This window comes from Phoca vitulina, unplaced genomic scaffold (assembly GCF_004348235.1).
Source record: "Phoca vitulina isolate PV1807 unplaced genomic scaffold, GSC_HSeal_1.0 scaffold5, whole genome shotgun sequence".
Classification (NCBI taxonomy): domain Eukaryota; kingdom Metazoa; phylum Chordata; class Mammalia; order Carnivora; family Phocidae; genus Phoca; species Phoca vitulina.
In genome coordinates this window covers 53,606,209-53,621,291 of record NW_022589708.1, presented here as the reverse complement: position 1 = coordinate 53,621,291, position 15,083 = coordinate 53,606,209, and the positions used below count along the sequence as shown (strand labels likewise).

Below are 15,083 nucleotides of genomic sequence, written 5' to 3'. Positions count from 1 at the left end.
CACCTTAGGCTTCTACTTGAGAAGGACCAATTCCTACTATGATCATCTGGGAATATTATGACAGCATCACCTTCAAGATCCATTCATTGGAAGATCTACCTTAGGTACATTTACTGTCCTCTGTGATGGCACCACTGTCTTCACGCTCTAGGGGTTAGGGAATGGGGTTGGGAACAGTTTTTTTATTTTTGTTTTTTTTTCTATTTTTTTTTCCTTCTGTTATAGAAGATGAGAGAAGGCAAAAACATTATCCCAGGAAAATGACAAGAATCTGTCCCCTCAAAATTACTTTCTAATCCTGGGAGAGGAAAAGGGTGATATTGAGGAATAAGGCCATGGACGAAGCATATTATACTGGTGGCAAGAGTGTAATCCGTTGGTTGCAGCAATACTAGGCTGAGTCTTGAGAACGCAAGCCTGTGTCCTAGGTCCAATGGGAGGTGGAAAGAGGATCCAGTGGATGGTTACATACCCCATTCCTCCGTTTCTTCAGAATCTCCATTTATTGAGGACCCAAAGTCTGTGATTAAGTCATAAAATAGAAAGGGTATGTTGGACAGGAGGGTGTGTTTTTTTTTTAAAGATTTTAAATTTATTTATTTGAGAGAGAGAGAGCAAGAGAGGAGAGAACACGCATGGGTGGGTGGGGCGGGGGTGGAGGGGCGGCAAAGGGAGAAGCAGGCTCCCTGCTGAGCAGGGAGCCCAGTGCAGTGCGAGACTCCATCCCAGGACTCTGGGATCATGACCTGAGCGAAGGCAGACACTTAACCTACTGAGCCACCCAGGCACCCCCAGGAGGGAGTGTTTTAATTTAAAAAATAGGAAAAACCAGTGTAGATTTTTGGAGAGAAAAGTCAGCTTTTGCATTTGAAAATCACTGATAAAGATTCCCATATTCATTCTGCCCTAAAATACAGGCTCTGCACTCCAATGTTCACACTTTGAGAACCTTACGTGGCTGTACTGTCATTTAGTTCTACTCGTTAGCATTCTGGCACAGATACCGTAGACTACTTAAAAGGGGTATTCAAGAGCCTCTCTGACAATGAAAATTCCTAAGTACGGCGGAAGATGTTTCAGAGAGTATAGTCTGGTTTAAAGTTATTTAGGTAAGCCCCCTAGAGACTGTTCGAGTGTAATGAGGCTAACTCTCTCTATATTTAATTCATTAAAAAGTAATATTAATACATGAGAAAATGGCATTTTATGGAATTCATATGCTTTCACACTGGGCAGACTTGTTGTTGTTTTTAATCCTAGGTTAATTTTAAAAATCCGTCCATTCGTGTAGATAATCCTGGTTTAAGAAAATCCAGATTTACGAAATAAACCGGTTCATGAGTTCTAACTACTATAAATATATTCTTAACCTTGTTAAAAAAAAAAAAAGCTGATTAAATAATACTTCCAACTCCCTTAGGGCCATGCAGATCGCCAGTGATTTGACTGAGAGGCAGTGAGGGTGGGAAGGGAGGAAAAAACAAAACTAAGGTGGTCAGGATTTAACCCAATTGAGCATTACTTAATCATTTACTTACTGGAGCAGATCTTTTACTGGCCCTTAGGATTTACAAAGTTGTGTTTGCTTTCAAGAATTGCATATTCTGGAGTTAAATTAAGGCATGTCCACTAAAAAGACCACTGTACTTTTGATAAAAGTCCTGTTATAAAACAGCATATCCCAAACTTTTTGGTCTCAAGACTTCTTAAAGCTTATTGAAGTTTCCAAATAGCTTTCATTCATGCAGTTTATATCTATCAATGTTTACTGTATTAGAAACTACATAGAAAATTTTAGTATGTTTATGTATTTATCCATTTAAAAACAGCAAACACATTACCTGCTAACATAAATAAACTTTTTGGAAAATGTATTTCTCAAAACAAAAAATATTAGTGAGAAGGTTAGTGTTCTCTGACATTTTTACAAATCTCTTTAATATCTTACTTGACTGGTAAGACATATGGATTCTTGTCCCTCTTCACTATTCAATCTGTTCTGATATGTTTCAGTTGAAGAATAAAAAGAATCCAGCTCCACAAATATGTATGTCACTATAATACGTATTTTAATTGTGGATATTATTCTTTGATAGTGCACCGGAACTCAAAAACTACCTTGATTCTTTTTAAGACTATAGCGTTTTTACCCACCATTGCTTTTCACTCATCAGTGCAAATGTCAACATGGTGAAAAAGGCAAATAATGTTTTAATATTATTATGAAAGTAGATTTGACCTCCCAGACCCAAAGAAAGGATCTCAGGGACACCTAGAAGTCTGAAGTCTGTACTTTGAGAATTGCTATTATGGAAGACCACTTTCTTTTTTTTTTTTAAGGTTTTATTTATTTATTTGACAGAGAGAGACCCACAGCAAGAGAGGGAACACAAGCAGGGGGAGTGGGAGAGGGAGAAGCAGGCTTCCCGCGGAGCAGAGAGCCCGATGTGGGGCTCGATCCCAGGACCATGGGATCATGACCTGAGCCGAAGGCAGACGCTTAACAACTGAGCCACCCAGGCGGCCCTGGAAGACCACTTTTAATTGCTGCAAAAAGTCCACAGCGTATTGTTCAGTAATAAAGTGACAGAAGTGTTCATTCTTTAATAAAAATATTTATAGTCCATAGAAAAACTTGAAGTTATATATCACACTGTTAAACCACGATAATATCTCAGGATAGAAGAATTATGGGTAATTCATTTTCTTCTTGTTTATTTCATAGAATCTCCTATAGAAAATATTTTGTAAGGGAACAAATTTATTTAGTCAGTCTTTAACATATTAGAAATCAAGTGTTTTGAAAATTTAAGCAAACTACAAAACCTCCTATAGTCCCATTACCCTAATAATACTGTTTTTTTAAATTTTATTGTGGTATAAGAACACTTATCATAGATCAACCCTCTCAAATTTTTAAGTGCACAATACAGCATTGTTTACTATAGACACAATATTGTACAACAGATCTCTAGAGCTTATTTGTTTTTACTTGTTCATTTTAGTTTTTATTCATTTGTATTTATATTTTAAAGAGTGTTTTTCATAGAGTAGTAGAAAATTCATTTTTCCACTTATTACTGTATATGGCCAAGAAGCTTTCATTATAATTACATATAAAATATTAGCATTCTAATTACTGGTACAAAGTTTTGGCTCATATGGAGATGAACTGGCTAATCTCAATGGTAGCCAATGATATTAGTTAATGTAATTTCTTTCTAGAAGGAAGTAATGGTGATTTTTCATTAACTAGGTCTAAAGAAATATAATTGTTACATTAATACTCTAATAATTTTTAGATCCTAAATTATGCTAATTTGATTTTAATGATTTAGCAAGCTTCCGTTTGTTCTTAAAGATTTAAAAATAGCCAAAGATACTTTAATTTAGGCAGTTTTGTTTAATGTTATTGTTGCTATAACTATACTCTTTTAACTTTCAATCGTTCTCAACCTGGTTTATTCCACACACAACTTAGAGTTAATATGGAAAAATAACTATTTTTAAATTCTAGTGTTGCATTATGTCTACCTAGGAGAGATTTCTGCTGGTTGGCCTTCAGCTACAACCATTTGCTAAGCCATATAATTTTCATTTCTTAGCATCACTTGTATGATCAGCTCTAGATGAGGGCACTTTAACACAGGTAGACTCTGCAGGGTCACTCCCAGGTGGCTTCCAGTCAGAAGTGATAAGTAAGAAATAATTGAATGGCAGCACCTTTCCTTTGTTCAGCTTTAGTTCTTTTGGAGAAATTTTACTCTGTCTATCACAAGGTAAATCCCCCAGACATCCTGTCTACTCTGATTATGTACTTCAGTTCTTAACAATATCTATGTCAAGCTTGTTACCTCCATTGAAACAGATGATTTATGAAAGCTGATAGGTATTGTTTGAAATAATATGAACATAGGATGCTTTGTTTAGTTATTTCCTGTCTGCTCCAAGATAGCCTTCACTCACATGCCACATGAAATATTAGATGAATATTAAAACATAACATACACACGGGAGAGTCATCCTAGCTTTAATAATTGATTCAGAGGGATCCTGAGTCAGAGGCATTTTTGGCATCTAAACTCAGACTATTCCAGGTTGGACAGCTTAGTGTGACAGCTACATTAGTAGTTTGCTGTTTTAATAGTTGTGCAAACAATTATTAGAATATTGGCTTTTTAAATTGAGTGGGCACTGGAGATACTCTACTTGGGATTAAACCTGGCTCCTCCACTTCTAATAGTATCATTTGGGAAAGTTAGTTAGCCATTTTCAGTCAATATCTTTATCTGTAAAACAGAAATAACAGAGTTTCTATGAGGATTGAATGAGCTAATACATATAAAGTAAGACAGGCAGGAATTTTTAACATATATGGACTATTATTCACAGTACTATAATTCTTTATATCGGTAAGCACACAATAATGTCAAGCAACACCCCCAAATTTGTGTGTGAAGCATCCTACACTCAAATGCCATATTAGAGTACTCACAGTTTGGGAGTCAAATTTTGCATACTCTAGCTTCATTAAGATTTGTTTCAAGTGTAAGACAACATGATCCTGTGTAGACTTAAAACTAAGGGAATGGAAATGGTAGAATCAGAGAACAAGAAAGAGATACTGGTATATGTGTAACTTTCCAAATTAGAAGAATCAGTGGGGCAGCTGACGAATAGAATGAAAATGCTGAATGCCAGAATAGTGATTAGTGAACCTCAGGCAGTCTTCCCAAAATACAAAGCAACAAGACAGCAGGTTGAAAACAGGAGAGAAAATTGGGGCACAGAAAATCAATCCAAGAGGTCAAACATTTATTGACTAGGAATTCTAGAAGGGAATAGAGAAAGTAGATAAGAAAATATTCAAAGAAATTACCAAAGAAATGACAGAACGTAATTCTCTAAGTTGAAGATAGACTTGTGTTTTGAGATTAAATGGCTTGGCAGATTTCCAGCACAATGAAAGAAAAATAACGTATAGCAAGGTGCATCTTAATGAAATTTCAGAATTCCTTGGATAAAGAAAAATTTCTATTTTTCTTAGAAGCAACCTAAGAAAGAGCATTATGTTAGCAGGCTCATGACAGTTTTGGGATTTCATATTAAAATAACAATGAAGAAATTCTTATCCAAGAGAATAATATTCAGTGTTGGTAAATATGGGAAATAGGTATTCTCATGCATGTACATTAGGTGAAATTATACCAATTTCATGCAGTCATTTTGGAAGATAGTTTGGCAGTATATATTAAGCATCTGCCTTCAGCTCAGGTCCTGATACCAGGGTTTTGGGATTGAGCCCCACATTGGGCTTCCCATTTCTGCGGGGCAGAAAGTGTCTCCTTCTCCTTCTCCCTCTGTCCCTCCCCCCGCTTATGCTCATGTGTTCTCTCTCTCTCAAATAAATAAATAAAATATTTAAAATAATAAAATAATAAAATACACATTCCATTTGATCTAACAGTTCTGAGTATCTGTAATAAGACAGTATGTATGTATTCCTATGTATAGAAAGGGTGTGTACTAGGGTGTACATTGTGCAAAGGGTAGGCCTGGGCAAAGACTGAGCAAAGAACACCATCTCATCATTATGTCATCATCTTCTTTACCACTTGCATGACTTGAATAATTAATGTTAAGTACCCAAGAATTCAAAAGGAGAGGGGCTTCTGAAGTCTGTCAGAGGCTACATCACCCAAAAGGAGATCTATCTCCTAAGCCTGATCTATTTTTATAAGAAACAAACTCATGTGATCGACAGAGAAAGAGCTCCTTTTCCAAATTCAGGTGAATCAAGATAGTCAGTTTTGAGCCGAAATCAAGCTTAGAAAGTTTCAGCCCCAAAGGAAACCCTTTTGGAAAATTATGACAGAGTGAAATTGGATTATAATAGAAGTCTATCTACTCTATAATTTTATGGTTTCCAAACAGTGTATCATCTCACTTTGCATTGTTTACTTAATTAGATGTTTGAAATATGGAAAACAATATTTAGAAGAAAGCAGAAACATAGACTTAATGAGACCCAAACAGCATAAACAGAAAAGATGAATTCAGGTGTCTTTATATTTTAATCATACAAATAATAATTCTGGTGTGGAAAGTTAGCTGGCTCTCTTATTGCTTTCTATCACTCATACTCTTTATCACATACATAGTATCAGTTTTTTCTCCTTGCAAGATGCATCAGGCTACATTCAATAACAGAAGATGAGACAAAAAAATATATTATTCTTAGATTTCTTCTCAGCAGGGCTGAAATTAGCTATGTAATAAACTCTACTTGTATAAAAGGATTTGGAGATGTGAGTCCCAAAATCAATATAAAAAATACCAAGCAAGTTCTCCTTTCCTTAAGTAACATACAGTAAAATTCTTGGAGGAGAAAAAGTTTATAACTGGGGGCTTAGGGGGAGAAATGTGGAATCGAGTGTAGAATAGTTTAATGGTCACGAAGTGACAAAAATTGCTTGTGGCATTGTGACACCATGACTGGGCAGCACACAGCATGAAGCCTGGCACATAATACCCAACAAATCCTGGTTGAGGGATTTAAATTATTAATTTATTTCACAAACTTCTATTGAGTGTCTCTAGGTGTCTGGCACCAAATGAGGCACTCACATGTGGGTCTTTGGGAGGGGAAAAGAACTAAGGGTGAGGGAGCTTGTCTTGCTGGGCCATTTACTGAGGGCAAATAACTATTTCAGGTGCAGAAGAAGGTAAAGTAAGGTGTGCTATAACTGGATGAGTTTCTGCTTTTGGACTTTTGAGTTGGTACGCTTGCACTATGGTTATCTTTAATTTAATGTAGGTAGGGAGGTGGAAAGAAATTGTATATTAATACAAATTTATTTTAGACTATAAAAGAACTTTAAATCCAAAATGTTCTGCTAACCAAACTGCTTTTTCTTCTTTCTTCTTGGCCTTCTATTTCAAAGAACGTTAAAATCTTACGTTTTTTTTTTTCAATATTTTAGAAAACTATGCCATTCTATTATTACAGAGCATGAAAAGCTCATTTAAAAACTTTTGTGCTTTTTTATTTTTCATCCTGTTTTTTTAAAAAACAGAATAAAGAATGAAAATAATGGGTAAGAAACAAAGGCTTTCAAGTGCAAGATGTAGAGGTTTTAATTAAAGGATGATGAAAAAGTGACTAGTCCTCCACATCTTTAATAAAGCTAGTTAATTCTTCACTAATGCTGTAGGAATTATGCTCTAGTGAGCTGGGGACATTTTATTCATAATCAGGCAACATTATGTCCTTTTAATTAACAGTTGTACTTCCATTTTTCGGCCACTGTTGAAAGAAAAGTGATACCAAATAGTATCTTACATTGTTTCGTAATCATCCTCAGAAAGCCTGCATAGAGCACTGTTTGCGAAGAATTGCATGGGTCAAACCAGGGCACCATCTCTCTAGGAGTTCGCCACCCAAAATAAAATGGGCAGGTTAAGAGGACACCAAAAAATTCAAGGAATTAAAAGTATACATTATTTTTAGCAACCCACTGAATGGGAGAAAATAGCTGTAAATCATACATAAGGGATTAATATCCAGAATATACAAAGAACTCCTACAACTTAACAACAACAACAAAAACTACACAACCAACTTCAAATATGGGCAAAGGGTGTGAAGAGACATTTCTCCAAAAAAGATATACAGGGGCTCCTGGGTGGCACAGCTGGTTAGGCATCCTACTCTTGGTTTCAGCTCGGGTCATGATCTCGGGGTTGTGGGATCAAGCCCCACATTGTGCTCCATGCTCAGTGCAGAGTCTGCCTGGGATTCTGTCTCTCTGTCTCTCTGTCCCTGTCCTTCTGCCCTTACCACTGCATTGTACTCTCTCTCTCAAATAAATAAATAAATAAATAAATAAATAAATAAATAAATCTTTAAAAAGAAAAAGATGTACAACTGGCCAACAGGTATATGAAAGATGCCCAGTATCACTATTCATGAGAGAAATGCAAATCAAAACCAAATGAGCGACCTCCTCACACCCCTTAGGATGGCTACTATCCAAAAAACAGAAAATGGCAAGTATTGGTGAGGATGGGGGGAAATGGGAACACTTGTTCACTGCTGGTAGGAATATAAAATGATGCAGCTGCTATGGAAAACAGCATGGCAGATGCTCAAAAAAAGTAAAAATAGATTTACCATATGATCCAGCAATTCTACTTCTGGGTATGTATCCAAAAGAATTAAAAGCAAGGTCTCAAAGAGATATTTGTACACTCCTGTTCACAGCAGCATTATTCACAATAGCCAAAAGGTGGAAGCAACCCAGTTGTCTATTGATGGGTGAATGAGTAAACAAAACGTGGTCTGTACATACAGTGCAATATTATTCAGCCTTAAGAATGACACATGCTACAACATGGATGAACCTTGAGGACATTATGCTCAGTGAAATATGCCAGTCACAAAAAAAACAAATACTACATGATTCCATTTGTATGAGGTACCTAGAGTAAGCAACTTCATAGAAACAGAAGGTGGAATGGTGGTTTCCAGGGGCTGAAGGTGGGAGAAATGGGGAGTTGTTCTTTAATAGCCACAAAGTTTTAGTTTTGCAAAATGAGAAGAGTTTTGGAGATGGAGGATGGTGATGGCTGCACAACAATGTGAACGACAATTTGATGCCACTAAACTGTACATTTAGAAATGGTTAAGATGGTAGATTTTATGTGTATTTTACCACAATTAAAAAATTTTAAATATATGTACATTGACATTAAGTGTGAAGAGATAGTTGATGAAATGAGGGCTTTAAGAACAAAGTCAAATCTTTCCTTCTTTCTTTTCTAATATGTATCAGACACCTTCTGAGTGTCCTGTATTACTCTTGACACCAGGCATACTGGGTTAAAAACAAAGTTATAGTTCAGAACTCATGTTGCTGAATAACTCAGGAGAGTGGGACCAGGTAATAAACATATCAACTAAAGCATATGTAATTGAATTTCAGGTGGTAATGTTATGAAAAAAATAATAAATCAGGGTAAAGACTGAGGAATGGAAGCACGGTTTTAAGCAGGGTGGTCAGCTATAAGACCTTTCTGAAGAGATGACCTTTACACAGAAACCTGAATAAGAAGAATGATACATCTATGTAGATACCTAGGGGAAGAGTATTCCAGGTAGAGGAACAAGCAGGTGCAAAGGCTGTGAAACTAGAATGGGCTTGGTGTCCTTGAGGACAGCAAGGAATCTAGGAAGCTGGAGCAGAGTGAGCTGAGCAAGGGGGAAAGTGGCCATATTTCATAGTTATGACAGGACTCAGACTGGTTAGGATGTGAGGGAAGCAAATGTGTCAAGAATGAATCCAAAGACCTGACCTCAACACCTCACCTAGGTGAATGGTGGAATCTTCTGTCCGCCAAGATGAGGACCCAAAGTGAAAACATGTCAAGGGTGGGGAACAAGAGGCTGGAGCCTGATTATTCAATAAGAGCACTAGGCAAAGATGCTTGTCAATGAAAGCTGCTAGGGAATGTGGGCAATTGGCAGCTGAGGAGTTTGAAGTATTTCTGTGAAGGCTGTGGGATAAGAACTTAAGCCTGATCACAGTTGGGTTTGTCATTATCAAGACAATGAGTTAGAAAGAAGGCTTGTGGTTACCTAAGGGGTCTGAAGGCTGGGACAATGTAGGGAAGGCAGCTGAGTGTCTCAGATAGTTTCTAGAGATTTGTACTGTGGCTGTAGCCTTGGAGGATGGAAAGGAAGAGACAGATTCCATAGGTACTGTGAAGAAAGAAAGGGGGCAAAATACTTGGTTAGAACGTCTGCATTAAGAATGGTAATGGGTTAAAAAAAAGTTAAGGGTAATATCTTTTGACTCACTGTGTTTGTGGTGTACCATGCCACTTGCCTTGCACACCTGCATCCCTTGTCAAGCTGAATCTGGTGATTAATTGGCGACATGTTCTGTGCTGATGATCATCAAACCAGTGGCATTGCTTGATGACTGGTGTTCCATGGCTGGATTTACCTCCTCTGGAGCCAGAATGATACCTCAAAGATGGGGTGGTTCTGTTATTGTCTTGCGTGGGGGGGACCTCAGAGGTCACCTGGAGGGTGGAGGGTATCTGAGAAGGGGGTGCAGAAGGGACAGGGCTCCTGGTCACTTCTATCAGAGTAGCTCTGCATTCATCCAAAGATACTGCTTCCTTGAAAGATACTGCTTGAAAATAGTTCAGCTGCTAAGAAGGGGGTTAAAAAGTCCCCAGTCCTGTTCACAATCCTTGTCTGTCGGATGGGAACACAGAATGTGAAAATAAGTGATTTGCCTTCTTCAAATATTCTCTTTATTCTCATCCTGCTTGCTCTTGTTCTTCTCTCTTCCTCTGTTACAGCTGCTGTGGATTCTCAAAGGAATTTTATCCTTGTAATCTTACCACCAGCCTCTGTGGAGATTGGAGCAGATTTTATCAGCTATCATTTGAAATATAAGAACCCAGCATTCCTTAGAACTAGACCCCATTCCTGAGAACCACATCCAGGGTGGGCCAAGGAACTTGGTCTTGTAATATGTTCCTCACATGATTCTGATGCAGGGAGTCCTGAGGCCACATTTTGAGAATAACCAAGTCCATTTTTTTTTTTTTGTGAAGGAATAACCCTAGCAGTGGCTGAGTCAGGGATTACTGAACTTTGTGGATGAAAGATGGAGATCAAAATGACTCACCTAAGGATACCCTGTTGCTATGTTCTTTCTGCAAACCATTGCTTCCCAAATTCAGGTCTACAGAAAAGTGACTTTCCGTATTGCCTTTTTTTTTCTGTGATCCTCAGTGAAAGGAGAAAAATGGGATAGCATTGTTTTATCAAGAATCTCCATTTATTGAGATTCTGTCCTTCTAAAAGTCCTTAGTATTAAAATATCTCTTCTTAAAAAATTGTTTTAATGTTTAAATAAAACATCCCCTCTTTTATGACATGATGGTAATTGTATGTAGTTTTATATATATATATATATATATAGCACAAAATCCACAAATCTGGATACCTGTGCACTAAAGCCCAATGTGTCTGCCTAAGCAGAAAGCATGAGACAAACAGTGGAACTGGGCCCTTTAGGCACCCCCGTCCAGATGCCTAGCAGGCTCCATGGAGCACTAATTGGAAACCACTGATGTGGTGGAAAGTGTTCCAGACACAGAGTTGTGAGGCTTACATTCTAATCTACCTCCATCATTAATTAGCTATGTGACTTTAGCAAATCATTTCATTTCTCTGGGCCTGTATCATCATCAAGGATTCTATATGCTTAAGGATAAATTTCTATTTTGAAATAAGGGAATTATTAAAAAGGATTAAGGGTTATTTTCCTTCATTTCCTTTATTATGAGTAATTCATCAACTCTACCATATTTGTATGAAAATACTAATACAATTTTTTATTAAGCTTGGTACACAAAAAACTCATTAAGCCAACACTGGCTTACCCAGAGTGATATTTAATTCAAAGCAATTGCTATTCCCTAGTAATCTAGATCTCTGTGGTTTAGTAGTGAAAATATTGAATTATCTGAATCTAGTTAATGCAAGACTCATTTTCTCCAATTTCCCTATTTCTAAATAGAGTTTTTCCTCATTCAGGAACTAGATGTGACTGAGAGGTCTATGTCTTTGAGCATCAATCTCTGTCTTATCAGGTGGACCCATTTGACATCCACAATTGCGCTACAATCCTCTGGTCCACAAACCTTCAGATACTTAGGATCTGATACTATTCATGATTCTATACAAATCAGTCTCTGTGCACTCATGAATACTTTAGTGCCACATCAGCTAAAACTCAGATTTTCATTTGGGGCAACTCTCCTGCCTTTGCAGCATTTATGTTTTTCTCATAGTCAACAAGCATGTCGTGAGCCTGCACTGTCTGCCAAACAGTGGGCAAGGCCTTGAGGACACAGTCCCAGACTCGGGGAGCTCGTAACCTGGTAGAGGAGTTAGGCTAACAAATGAATCATTATAATGTGGTATAAATGCGGTGGTGGAAAGTTTATATTTTCAGTCTTCATACTCAAACTTCTATTCATGTTTGCTCCAAGCAATATTTTCTTTTTTTTTCTTTAAGATTTTATTTATTTATTTGAGAGAGAGAGCACACACACGAGCAGAGGGAGGGGCAGAGGGAGAGAGAGAAGCAGACTCACTGCAGAGTGGGGAGCCTGATGCGGGGCTCAATCCCAGGATCACAGCCTGAGCCAAAGGCAGACGTTTAACTGGCTGAGCCACCCACGTGCCCCCCAAGCAGTGGTTTTTTAGGGAAAAGTATCTTTTGGTGCAGGCTGGACCTTCAGGTCACAGGTGTACTTAGCCACCCCCCACCCTTGATAACCGACCGAGGCTGCTCAGGGAAGCCCTGTTCTCTGTCCTTCCTTTTCAGGAGGGGCACATAAGAGTGCCTTGTAGGCGTCCGGGACAAAGCGCTGCTTTGGCACCAGAGCACTGAACTTGTGTGCAAGCTGTATGGGCCTTAGGGAAAGTTTACAGCCCTCTGTGTGTGGGTGAGGGTAGTTGCAGGTCTCCTGGGGAAGAGAAGTCGGGCACCGCTCCTGGGGCAAGCGGAGCACCGGCTCCGGATCAGTTGTTAAACTAACTGCGATGAGCCTCTGGCAGCAGTGTTGGGACAATCCTGACCACTTCTCTCTACAAAACCTGTACGATCCCGCACAGCGTGCATCATTCACCGGGCTGTACCCGAATGCGTCTTCTAAGGGTGGAAATCTCATTGCTCTAAAATCGATGCTAAATGTTTTATTATTCAGTTGGACATCAGTAAAACACTAGAGTTTATCGATTAGTGTCTTTCAAAATGTACCTATAAAATATGGAATTTAATTGTTCTCTTACAGAAAAAGCCTGTTTCCAGACAGTGTACCTGTACCAGTCACTGTACCTCCTCCTAATAAAGGTCTAGGCTAAACTCAAGTTACATTTGCTTTTCCACGCAGTTCCAAAGGAAAGAGTGGGCCAGAGCATGCACTTCTGGGGTTTGTTTGGAAAACAGTGAATTGTTCTCATGTATCCCTATGTTGAGGAAATCTGTCTCTGGCAAAATGTGCATACATTACCAAATTCCTAGAATTTTTTACACAAGAGCTTCCTTCCCTCCTTCCCATTCTAATCAGTGAGCTATTGTTCCTATAGCTGGGGGGTCAATGGGGAGCAACAGTGAATGAGTAAGCTCTTCTGAAGGAGACCCACCTTCTCTCCACATCTGCCAGCCTGGGTAATTTCAGAGAGCCAAATTAACTGAATAGTTATGTTTTTCTACAATGAGATATTTGACATCACATTCCTTTTTTAAAAACGGCATCTGGGGGTGCCTGGGTGGCTCAGTCATTAAGCGTCTGCCTTAGGCTCAAGTCATGATCCCGGGGTCCTGGGATCGAGCCCCACATCGGGCTCCCTGCTCTGCGGGGAGCCTGCTTCTCCCTCTCCCACTCCCCCTGCTTGTGTTCCCTCTCTCACTGTCTCTCTCTCTCTGTCAAATAAATAAATAAAATCTTTAAAAATAAATAAATAAAAACAAAAGTGGCATTGATCGGTATAATTATAGCCTTATAGCCAATCCCCATACACACTATATCCCTCCGTGTTTCCTACATCATCCACCAAGCATGGCAAGGTGCTTGGCTCCTGTTCTCTTGTGAACAAGGACCTGAGAGTTTTTGGACTCAAGGCGGGATGTGAGTCCTAACTCCACTCTGTATTAGCCCTATGGCCTTGGACAACTTACTCCTCTAGCCTCACTTCCTTCATCTGTTAAAATGAAGATAGTCAAACCTATTACAGAGTTGTAGAAACTAAATAAGGTAACCAGTAAGTTGCTTTTCCCTCTCTTTCTCTTACCAGATATGATTATAAGTGAGAGAAAGGGAATGGCTGCATTCTTTCTAAGTTGTGGTTAGTAGGTGCAACCTTTATATTTCAACTCCCTGAATTAATATGACTTTTTTTTTTTTTTGAGTAGGAAAGATCTCCCGTTGAACTTAGAAGTGATGGGAAAACACTCTGCAGATAATAAAGAGGAAAAAATGTAGGTTTCTGTGTTGGAGAAAGTCATTTAATTTTGACTAAAGTTCAGATACTATGCTAATATCTTATAACGTGCCTATGAAAAGAAATGTGGTAGTTTGGAATTCTTACACTAAATCTTTAAAGCTGAATTTCTAAAGAATGGGTATATGCAGTTAGACACGGTCGGAGATTATCTTTGGGAAAGCATGAAGCTCTGCCATGTTACATGGTTGTGCCCTTCACCTTTACATGTGGTCCCTTGTCACTGTTCGTCTTCCAAGGTGTTTGCCGCAGCAGTTGGCCGTTTGGGGCTCCTCTGTGGCGAAGCTCGCAACTCTGCTTTTGTCCGCTCGGTGTTTTTCTTTTTTTATCTGGTACAGAAATGCCACACTGAAAAGTTTTCAGCAGCTTAAAATATTTATTAGCTGTCTTAGTTTAGTAAATTTTTGTTTAGTTTGGTTCTTTCCTGTTTTGTTTTTTATCCTGATGTCTAAAGAAGAAGAGGGTTCATGATAGGATCGCCTTTAAAGAGTGCCAGTTGGTGCCCGGGGTGAGCCTACTGCCATGATGCGGGGATCCTGGCATGGAGCCCGCCCTGGCGTCATCCTGCCCGCAGAGCATCCTGCTTTCTCTCGCTTCCTTGACCTGCAAAGCCCTGTGAAAAGAAAAATGATGTCTTATCATTTTTAGACCCCACCCAGCTAGTTTCTTGCATAGTTTCTTACACCTAGGAGATTAAGTCAGTATTTGTTAGTAATTATTTTAGTCGGTGCCCGCTGCTATCCATCACACAAATACCAGAACGTCGACAGGCGTATAAACAATGGAAATGTCTTTCTCACAGTTCTGGAGGCTGGGCAGCCCAAGATCAAGGCACTCACAGATTCTGTGTGTAATGAGGGCCCATTTTCTGTTGTCTTGTCACTCTAATCTCACATGGCAGAGGCACAACGGGTCTTTCTTTGATAGGGCACCAACCTCATTCATGAGGACTTTGCCTTTCATGACCTAGTCACCTCGCAGAGGCCCCACC

The 15,083-nt window shown here is 38.8% G+C and overlaps 1 protein-coding gene across 11 annotated transcripts in view; it reads left to right on the top strand.

The window, feature by feature from the left end:
* The window catches only part of ENOX1 (ecto-NOX disulfide-thiol exchanger 1), a 550,829-nt gene that overhangs the window by 229,148 nt on the left and 306,598 nt on the right, over window positions 1–15,083 (top strand). Inside the window, exon 2 of one of the 11 annotated variants that reach the window (XM_032402956.1) lies at window positions 10,372–10,519. The exons of the other annotated variants lie outside the window; for them this stretch is intronic. The gene's annotated coding sequence lies outside the window, so the exon portion shown is untranslated. The remainder of the gene's footprint in view (window positions 1–10,371; window positions 10,520–15,083) is intronic. 11 annotated transcript variants of the gene reach the window in all.